This window comes from Somniosus microcephalus, chromosome 4, assembly GCF_052327205.1.
Source record: "Somniosus microcephalus isolate GS21.2 chromosome 4, FLI_Smic_1.0, whole genome shotgun sequence".
Taxonomy (NCBI): Eukaryota; Metazoa; Chordata; class Chondrichthyes; order Squaliformes; family Somniosidae; genus Somniosus; species Somniosus microcephalus.
The window spans coordinates 255,131,028-255,141,246 of NC_140990.1; the positions used below are offsets into that span (position 1 = coordinate 255,131,028).

Genomic DNA, 10,219 nt, shown 5'->3' on the forward strand with positions numbered 1-10,219 from the left:
AGGTGGAGGGAGGAAAGAACAAAAGGGAAGATCCGTGATAGGGTGGAAGGCAGGAGTGATTAAATGACAAAAGGTATGATAGTACAAAGCAAAAGGAGATGGTAATGGGACAAGTAAAGAAACAAAAGGTGAGTCTAGAAGAGGTGTAAATGGGGATGGCAGAATCATCAACAGCTGTCATGAGGAAAAATAGGGGCAGAGGTTATGGTCTGAAATTGTTGAATCCGATTGAGTCCAGAAGGCTGTAAAGTGCCTAATTGGAAGATGAGGTGCTGTTCCTCGAGCTTACGTGGAGCTTCATTGGAACAGTGTAAGAGGCCGAGGACAGAGAGGTCAGAGTGGGAGTGGAGCGGAGAATTAAAGTGACAGACGACCGGAAGCTCGGGGTCAGGCTTACGGACTGAATGAAGGTGTTCTGCAAAGAGGACATCCAATCTTCATTTGGTCTCCCCAGTGTAAAGGAGACCACATTGTGAGCAGCGAATACAGTATACTAAATTGAAAGAAGTACAAGTAAATTGCTGTTTCACCTGGAAGGAGTGTTTGGGGCCCTGGACAGTGGGAAGGGAGGAGGTAAAAGGGCAGGTGTTGCATCTCCTGCGCTTGCACGGGAAGGTGCCATGGGAAGGGGAGGCAGTGTTGGAGGTGATTGAAGAGTGGACTAGGGTGTTGCAGAGGGAACAGTCCCTTCGGAATGCTGAAAGGGGAGGGGAAAATGTGTTTGATGTTGGGATCACGCTGGAGGTGGCAGAAATGGAGGAGGATGATCCGTTGAATGTGGAGGCTGGTAGGGTGAAAGGTGAGGACAAGGGGAACCCTATCGCGGTTCTGGGAGGGAGGGGAAGGGGTGAGAGCAGAAGTGCAGGGAATGGAACGGACACGGTCGAGGGCCGTGTCAACCAGGGTAGAGGGGAATCCTCGGTGGAGGAAAAAGGAAGATATATCAGAAGCACTAGTATGGAAGGTGGCAGCGTCAGAACAGATGCGATGGAGACAGAGAAACTGGGAGAATGGAATAGAGTCTTTACAGGAAGCGGGGTGGGAGGAAGTGTAGTTCAGGTAGCTGTGGGAGTCAGTGGGCTTATAGTGGATGTTTGTCGATAGCCTATCCCCAAATAGACAGAGAAGTTGAGGAAGGGAAGGGCAGAGATGGACCATGCGAAGGTGAGGGGAGGGTGGAAGTTTGAAGCAAAGTGAATGAAATTTTCTAGTTCAGGGCAAGAGCAGGAAACGGCACCAATACAGTCATCAATGTACCGGAAAAAGAGGCAAGAACATAAGAACATAAGAAATAGGAGCAGGAGTAGGCCATTTGGCCTTTTGAGCCTGCTCTGCCATTCAACAAGATCATGGCTGATCTTCTACCTCAACTCTACTGTCGAAGTCTCGACTCCGAGTAAGACTCTGAAACAAACTGTACCGTCAGATAAGCAAAGCTTTATTTTACTTGCATACAAGTGTATACAAGGAGAGAGCTGCCTGGACAAAGGCTAGGCCAACATCTCTAAAGGACATCAGCAAATGCAGCATATTTATACACTCAAACAAGCAAGCGTTCCATAGATCACGTGTAATGGTATTGTATCATCTTAAACACATTAAGAGTTTAAACAAGGACAATCAAAAGGTCAGCAGGACAGAAATGTCTTCAGACAAAGTTAGTTAATTATATTCTGTCAGGAGGTTTTGTTTGAATCTTGTTACAAAAAAATGATTTGCTCACTCATGTCTGATTATCATATTTATACAGTGAAGAACACAAGTTCAATATGATCATGTATAAAGAGAAACGAGATTGACCTTTAACAGAATTGTTTTCATTCTTTGGCCAGATGTCATTAGCAGTGCGGTTACCCAATAGTTCTGCAATGTATTGTTCTGGCAGGCTGTGATTAACTTAATTGCAATAGGTCAGAAGATTACGTTAGTTGCTGCTAACTCGGTTTTAGTCCACAGGCAATGGTACAAAAATACATTAGATGTCAAGTATCCCATCATGCACTAGTAAGGGCAAAATCATATTTCCACATTACCTCCTTTTGTCCTTATCAAGGACAACCTAGTCTAGCAAGATTGCATTTAATCTTTCCTTCTCCATCAAATAGGTCCTTGATTTGTACCTGCATCATTACTTTAACTGGTTCTGCATAATAACTGTGGCCAACGCTTGGTCCTCTACTCTTACTCTTATCCAGGCACAATGAGCTTACTGGTCTCCCTATCACAGATGTATTGGTGAGGACCAGGGAGGGGAGCTGTCTAGCATGGTCATACTTAGGCTGATACCATCCTTTGAGGGTGTCCAAATCGTACCCTGCCGAGGTCCAATGCCTTTGCCAGTCTTCATCTACTATAATCTTTTTGGGACCATTTAACTCATACTTGGTAATACTCCCATTTTGGCGTAAAATCCATTCCATCGTCTCTGACTCATTGAAGGGGATAGGTCTTAATGGAATTCCCCCTTTACTATGTATGGGAACATGGGCACAAACCCAACAGCTGGAAGCGCTTACCGTTGTTGCGTACGTGTATGCCATATACAAAAATGTATTTATATACAATTCGGGCATTGCAGGTATTATAAGTGTCCCAAGGAAACATAGTCCTAATGTCCAGTTCCATTTACTGATGGGGTTGGTGATTCCTTTTCCTTGTTTTCTGGAGCTCTTTTGCAGTGGGCACCTTTACAGCAGTATTAGTTGCTAGGAGTACTTGGTACGGACCTTCGAATCTGGGTTGGAGACCGTTCTTTCTCTTGAATACTTTTCTCTTGAATACTTTCACGTATACGTTGTCTCCTGGTTCTAGGTTATGGCACCTTGACCTGTTGGTGGAAACTGGAAATACACTTAGTTAAGGCAATGCAATAATTCAACATATGTTCATCCATCTTGTGAATGTCCATCTGCTTGGCAGTGAAGGGTGCAGAAAATGGCAGTCTCTGAGGTCGTCCCATGACGACTTCACGTGGTGACAGTCCCGTCGTTCTGTTTGTTGCTGATCGCCTTACCATCAATGCCAAGGGTAACAGTTCGACCCGTTTAAGTCCTGTCTCGCTGCAGAGTTTGGAAAGTTTATTTTTCAGCATACCATTATATTTTTCTACCAGTCCCGCTGACTGTGGATGATAGCTGCAGTAGAAGTGTTGGTTGATCTGTAAAGCCTTACACATTTCTCGCGCAACTGTCCCAGTAAAATGTGATCCATTGTCACTTGAAAGTTGTGCAAGTATACCAAATCGTGGTACAATTTCTTTTAACAAACATTTTGCAACAGTAACTGCATCATTTTTTTTTTTTTTACATGGAAAGGCTTCATAGATACATAGATACATAGAAGATAGGAGCAGGAGTAGGCCATTCGGCCCTTCGTGCCTGCTCCGCCATTTAATGAGATCATGGCTGATCCTTTAATTCAGTATCCCGTCCCCGCCTTCTCTCCGTAACCCTTAACCCCTTTTGCCCGTAGAAATATATCTAATTCCCTCTTAAATATATTTAATGAGCTGGCGTACACTGCCCTCTGTGGCAATGAGTTCCACAGGTTCACCACTCTCTGAGTGAAGAAATTCCCCCTCATCTCTGTCCTAAATGGTTTAGCCCTTATCCTTAAATTATGTCCTCTAGTTCTGTTCTCACCCGCCAAGGGAAACATTCCTTCTGCATCCAGTCTGTCTAGACCTGTCAGAATTTTATACACTTCTATGAGGTCCCCTCTCAATCTTCTAAACTCCAGTGTGTACATCCCTAAACTACATAGTCTCTCCTCATAGGTCATTCCCGCCATTCCTGGTATCAGCCTGGTGAATCGCCGCTGCACCCCCTCCATGGCAAGAACATCCTTCCTCAGATGAGGCGACCAAAACTGTACACAGTACTCGAGGTGTGGTCTCACCAGTGCCCTGTACAGCTGCAGCAAGGTATCCCTGTTCCTGTATTCTAACCCTTTTGCTATGAAGGCCAGCATACCGTTTGCCTTCTTGACCGCCTGTTGCACCTGCATGCTCGCCTTCAGTGACTGGTGTACAAGAACACCCAGGTCTCTCTGTACTTCCCCCTCTCCCAATCTATTGCCATTTAAATAATAATTTGCCCTCCCGTTCCTGCACCCAAGGTGGATAACTTCGCACTTGTCCACATTATAGTGCATCTGCCATTTATCCGCCCAATCGCCCAGTCTGTCCAAATCGCTCTGGAGCTTCCTGGTCTCTTCCTCTGAGCCCACCCCACCTCCTAGTTTAGTGTCGTCTGCAAATTTGGAAATGCTGCATCCGACTCCCTGATCCAGGTCATTAATGTAAATTGTGAACAGCTGGGGGCCCAGGACAGATCCCTGTGGTACCCCACTTGTTACTGCCTGCCATTCAGAAAATGAGCCGTTTATTCCAACTCTCTGTTTTCTATCTGACAGCCAGTTCCCTATCCACGCCAAAACTTTCCCCTTTATCCCATGAGCCTCAATTTTCCATGCTAATCTTTTATGTGGGACCTTATCGAAGGCCTTTTGGAAGTCCAGGTACACCACATCTACTGGCTCTCCCCCATCTATTCTACCAGTTACTCCCTCAAAAAATTCCAATAGATTAGTCAAGCACGATTTACCCTTTGTAAATCCATGTTGACTCTGTCCTATCCTGTCCCCATTTGCTAAGTGCTCCGCTATTTCATCCTTAATGATGGACTCCAGCATTTTGCCCACAACTGATGTAAGGCTTACAGGTCTGTAATTACCTGCTTTTTCCCTACCCCCCTTTTTGAATAGTGGGGTAACGTTAGCTACCCTCCAATCCATCGGCACTGTTCCCGAGTCTAATGAATTCTGAAAAATCATCCTTAGTGCATCCGCTATCTCTAGGGCCACCTCCTTCAGTACCCTAGGATGCATGTTATCAGGCCCTGGGGATTTGTCCACCTTCAATCCCTTTAGCTTCCTTAACACCATATCCTTAGAGATATTGATTTGCGTCAGTTCCTCCTTTGCCAATGTCCCTATTTTTCCCGATATCCCAGGGAGGTTTTTTGTGTCTTCCTTCGTAAAGACTGACCCAAAGTATGCATTTAGTTGATCTGCCATTTCCTTATTTCCCATTATATATTCCCCCGTATCTGACTGCAATGGACCAACTTTGGTTTTCACCAGTCTTTTCCTTTTGATATATTTATAAAAGCTTTTGGAGTTAGTTTTTATATTTTCCGCCAGCTTGTTTTCGTAAGCTATTTTGCCCCTCTTGATCATGCCCTTTGCCCTCCTTTGCTCTATCTTAAACTGTTCCCAATCTTCCGCTCTGGCGCTTTTTTTGGCTATTTTATACGCCCTATCTTTGGATTTTATGCTGTCTCTAATTTCCATTTCAATCCATCGTGAAAACACATCTACAATAACTAATACATACTTAAATCCTAAACATACCGGTAATTCAATAAAATCCATCTGTAAATGTACAAAGGGTCCTGTTGGATTTGGGTGGGAGGCAGCCTGTACCTTTTCCATTTTACCTGGGTTCATTGTTTGGCAGGTAATGCATTGTTCACTAATTTGTTTTGTAATTGTCAATGCCTGGTGAATACCAAGTTTGTGTGATATAGTCTGCCATCCCCCCTTTGCCTGCATGTGAACATGTGGACACATCGGGCAATCCATGGGAGTATTGACTTGGGAGCCACCATGCAGCCATCATGGTAGACCCATACTCCTTCAGGTGTTTTAAAACAAGAATCATTCACCCAAGCTAACACTTCGTCCGGACTGGCCTGTAATTGATAGGCCAAAACGTCATCAATTGTGGGTGGGGGATTGTCTGGATCTTGATTTCTAAGAACATATGCAGATACTTGTGACCCTGTATCAGATAGAGCAGCAGCCTTAGCTGCTCGATCCGCCCTATCATTGCCCAAAGAAGCCTGGTCTTGATTGCCTGTATGTGCTTTGCATTTAATAACAGCAATTTTTGTAGGACACTGGAGAGCCTTTAAAAGGTTATCAATTTGTTCAGCATTTTTAACTGTAGATCCTGATGAAGTCAGGAATCCTCTAAGTTTCCAAATTTGACCATAATTATGAGTGACTCCAAATGCATACCGAGAGTCAATATAAATATTCACTGATTTTCCTGCAGCTAAAATACATGCTCTTGTAACGGCAAACAGTTCTGCTTGTTGTGCTGAAAAGAAAGATGGTAGTGAGCATACTTCGATAATTGAATGATCATCGGAAATGGCATATGCACTTTTTGGCAAGCCCTTTTCGTCTCTGAGGGCTGATCCATCCACATAAAATATAAAATCGCTATTGTCCAGAGGAGTTTCTACAATGTCTATACGAGGCTTAGTGATAAGCTGAGTCATTGATTCACAATGCCTCTTGGGTAGGTGATGCAATTAGCAGGTCGTCTACGTACTGTATGAGGGTTGACCCATCGGTTAAGACAATGTCCTGTAAATCATGTTTGAGGCACTGCGAAAAGATAGTTGAGCTTTCTGTATAGCCTTGTGGCAGCCTGGTCCATGTGTATTGGGTTCCTTTGAATGTGAAGGCAAACAGGAACTGGGAATCTTGGTGAATAGGAATGCTGAAGAAGGCTGAGCAGAGATCTATGACCGTATAATACCTTGAATTAGGAGGCATACTGGTCAGGATAGTGGCTGGGTTTGGGACCACCGGGTAGGCAGGGAGAACAGACTCGTTAACTGCTCTTAGGTCTTGAACCAACCCTGACTTATTCTCCACTCCTGTTGAACTGCAGCTTTTGATAGGCGTAGGACCATCTGTCCTAGATCAGAAGATTTGAATTCATGTGCCACTGCTAGTGTACAGTGTGGCTTAGAGTCTTTTACCCTGAATAATTCCCATGCTGTTTGGGTCAACAAGATTGGTGATGCTATTTCTTCTTGCCCAATTAAAATTCTTCGGATTTTAAATGAATATTTCTGATGCAGAAAGGACTTGTAATTAATTGCCACTTCTAGATCTTCTCCCGTTTTGTCATAATAGGCTGTACAGTGCAATTTATCATGCCAATGTCCCAAATTAAACTGCTTCTGGTATTCTGATACTGATCTTGTGACATACTGCAATGCTCCCACAGCCATCAGTAATTGTTTACTGAGGTTGTCATCATGATTAGTCCAACAATACAAAATAGGAGAATTGTGGACCTGCAATGGGTACATCCCACATCTGTCAGTTGGAATATGTACCTTCAGTCCTTTTTCCGTACATGATATCACTGCTTTCATTTTACACAACAAATCTCTTCCTAATAAGTTGATGGGAACGTCTTCAGATAATAAGAATGCATGCTGTTCATGAAAGTCTTTCATCTGTACATCCAATGGAGTGGGCCATACCGTAGTCTGGGTTGTTCCTGAAAGTCCTACACACTTGACACTCTGATTGGTACAAGGTGCTCCTACTGCATATTGTTTAGTCAAGACCGAATTAGTTGCTCCAGTGTCTACCAAAAATGGAACTTGTGTTCCATTCATATTTAAATTTATAAATGGCTCTTCTTTAGAATTTAATGATACTGCAGACAATTGTACCACAGCTTGTTGTTCCTGGGCAATGTCTGGGGTGGGCTCTAAGTAACGTCATGCTGAACAATTTGGATTTTGTCCAAACTCTTCGTTTGGGCCACTTTGATTTCCCCAGGGATTGCTAGTTGTCCAATTAGTCTGTGGACAAGTGTGAACCTGGGCTTGGGTATTTCTGTTTCCGGATAAATTTTGTGGACCCTGCCAACCCTGATTTGTTTAACTTTTTGTTGTTTATTCTGTTCCTGATTGATCTCATCCCTCTTTTTATTATGTTTACTAACTTCTATACTTCGTTCGCGTCGCCTCTCTGCTTCCTTTTTCCAATCTGAGAAGGCTGACCAATTTACTTCTTTTTTTCCTTTTCTAGTTGGGTCCCTTTGTTTTTATGAGGCATTCCTCTAGACAGGTAATTCTGTCTATGTTAAAGGTGCCATCTGGTGGAAATGGGTATTTCCCATTTCGGGTCCATCTGGACCACCTTGGCAGGTCATTGATTGAAACTTGACCGCAGTTTTGAAAAATATAACAAGCAGGGGTGCCTTTCTCTGGGATTTTACTAGATTTGGCACCCTTTTTTTTTACTTAATTGGGACTTTCCTGTTGGTTAGTCTCAACTAGGCGTAATTTCTCTGGATCGCAATAACCCGTTTCCCCTTTGCGATTTTGCAACCAAGTTGCTGTAAGAGATGAAAAGAAACACATACTAACAATAACAAGACTAATAATAACTAACGCGACAGACCACACAGGTAAACAAATTAGGTAACTCATTAAAATCTTATACTATATACTGAACAATAGACAATTCTCAGTCTGTGTTATTCGCCACTGCAGAACTGAGTCCTTATACTTTAATGAAATCTTTGAAGGTCTCCTGCCTTCTGCCGCAAGACTCTCTCTCCGGCTTCTTAATCTCCGGGGGACCCACCCCCTACTATCTCTGAAGGTCTCCTGCCTTCTGCCGCAAGACTCTCTCTCCGGCTTCTTAATCTCCGGGGGACCCACCCCCTACTATCTCTGAAGGTCTCCTGCCTTCTGCCGCAAGACTCTCTCTCTGGCTTCTTAATCTCCGGGGGACCCACCCCCTACTATAGTCTTAACTTAATCTCCGGGGGACCCACCCCCACTGCAGTATCAAACTTCTAGCGCTTTTCCTTTTACCCTTGGTACCTTTCTTAGTCCGGGATCACCCGACTTTACTGTGTCTTATCTGGATGGTCTATTTCAGGGCTCAGGTTTCCGAAATCGTCTCCTTTTCTGATAGACTGAAAGAGGAAATAATTACAAAAATGACAACTCAACCCTGGAAAAATGAGTCTCAACTGATCGCAGTACTGTAGCCAATAGCAAACAGAACACACTAGTTTTCAGACTGAGAGGGAATCCCTTTGGTGGCTAATGCCACTTATAACTGGCCAGTTAGAATTCGTTCCCAGAAAGATACCGTGTCTTCGTCCGTTTACTCACCAGTACAGCAAGCGATCTCGGTGGGACCTCCAAGAAATACTGTCGAAGTCTCGACTTCGAGTAAGACTCTGAAACAAACTGTACCGTCAGATAAGCAAAGCTTTATTTTACTTGCATACAAGTGTATACAAGGAGAGAGCTGCCTGGACAAAGGCTAGGCCAACATCTCTAAAGGACATCAGCAAATGCAGCATATTTATACACTCAAACAAGCAAGCGTTCCATAGATCACGTGTAATGGTATTGTATCATCTTAAACACATTAAGAGTTTAAACAAGGACAATCAAAAGGTCAGCAGGACAGAAATGTCTTCAGACAAAGTTAGTTAATTATATTCTGTCAGGAGGTTTTGTTTGAATCTTGTTACAAAAAAATGATTTGCTCACTCATGTCTGATTATCATATTTATACAGTGAAGAACACAAGTTCAATATGATCATGTATAAAGAGAAACGAGATTGACCTTTAACAGAATTGTTTTCATTCTTTGGCCAGATGTCATTAGCAGTGCGGTTACCCAATAGTTCTGCAATGTATTGTTCTGGCAGGCTGTGATTAACTTAATTGCAATAGGTCAGAAGATTACGTTAGTTGCTGCTAACTCGGTTTTAGTCCACAGGCAATGGTACAAAAATACATTAGATGTCAAGTATCCCATCATGCACTAGTAAGGGCAAAATCATATTTCCACATTATCTTCCCGCACTATCGACATATCCCTTAATTCCCAAACATTTATCGACTTCTGTCTTGAATAAACTCAACGACTGAGCATCCACAGCTCTCTGGGGTAGAGGATTCCAAAGATTCACAACCCTTTGAATGAAGAAATTTCTCCTCATCTTAGTCCTAAATGGCTGACCCCTTATTCTGAGACTGTGACCCCGTGTTCTAGGTTCCCCAGCCAGGGGAAACATTTTCTCAGCATTAACCCTGTTAAGCCCCTTAAGAATTTTATATGTTTCAATTAGATTACCTCTCGTTCTTCTAAACTCTAGTGAATATAGGCCTAGTTTACTCACTCTCTCCTCATAGGGCAATCCCCCATCCCAGGAACCAGTCTAGTGAACCTTCGCTGCACTCCCTCCGAGGCAAGTATGTCTTTCCTTAGGTAAGCAGACCAAAACTGTACACAGTACTCCAGGAGTAGCCTCAACAATGTCCTGTATAATTGTAGTAAGACTTCTTTACTCTTATACTCTAATCCCTTTGT

General features: G+C 43.3%; 1 long non-coding RNA gene across 2 annotated transcripts; it reads right to left on the reverse strand.

The window, feature by feature from the left end:
* Positions 1-1,417: 1,417 nt before the first annotated feature.
* LOC147120393 (uncharacterized) lies at positions 1,418-9,692 on the reverse strand. Of its 2 annotated transcripts, XR_015078185.1 has the most exons (3): positions 9,006-9,692; positions 8,709-8,803; positions 1,418-2,840 (listed from the first exon to the last, which is right to left on the reverse strand). It is a non-coding gene; the product is annotated as an uncharacterized LOC147120393 (long non-coding RNA). The 2 variants fall into 2 exon arrangements; XR_015078184.1 differs by lacking the exon at positions 9,006-9,692 and having other exon boundaries at positions 8,709-8,999.
* Between the last annotated feature and the right edge of the window lie 527 nt (positions 9,693-10,219).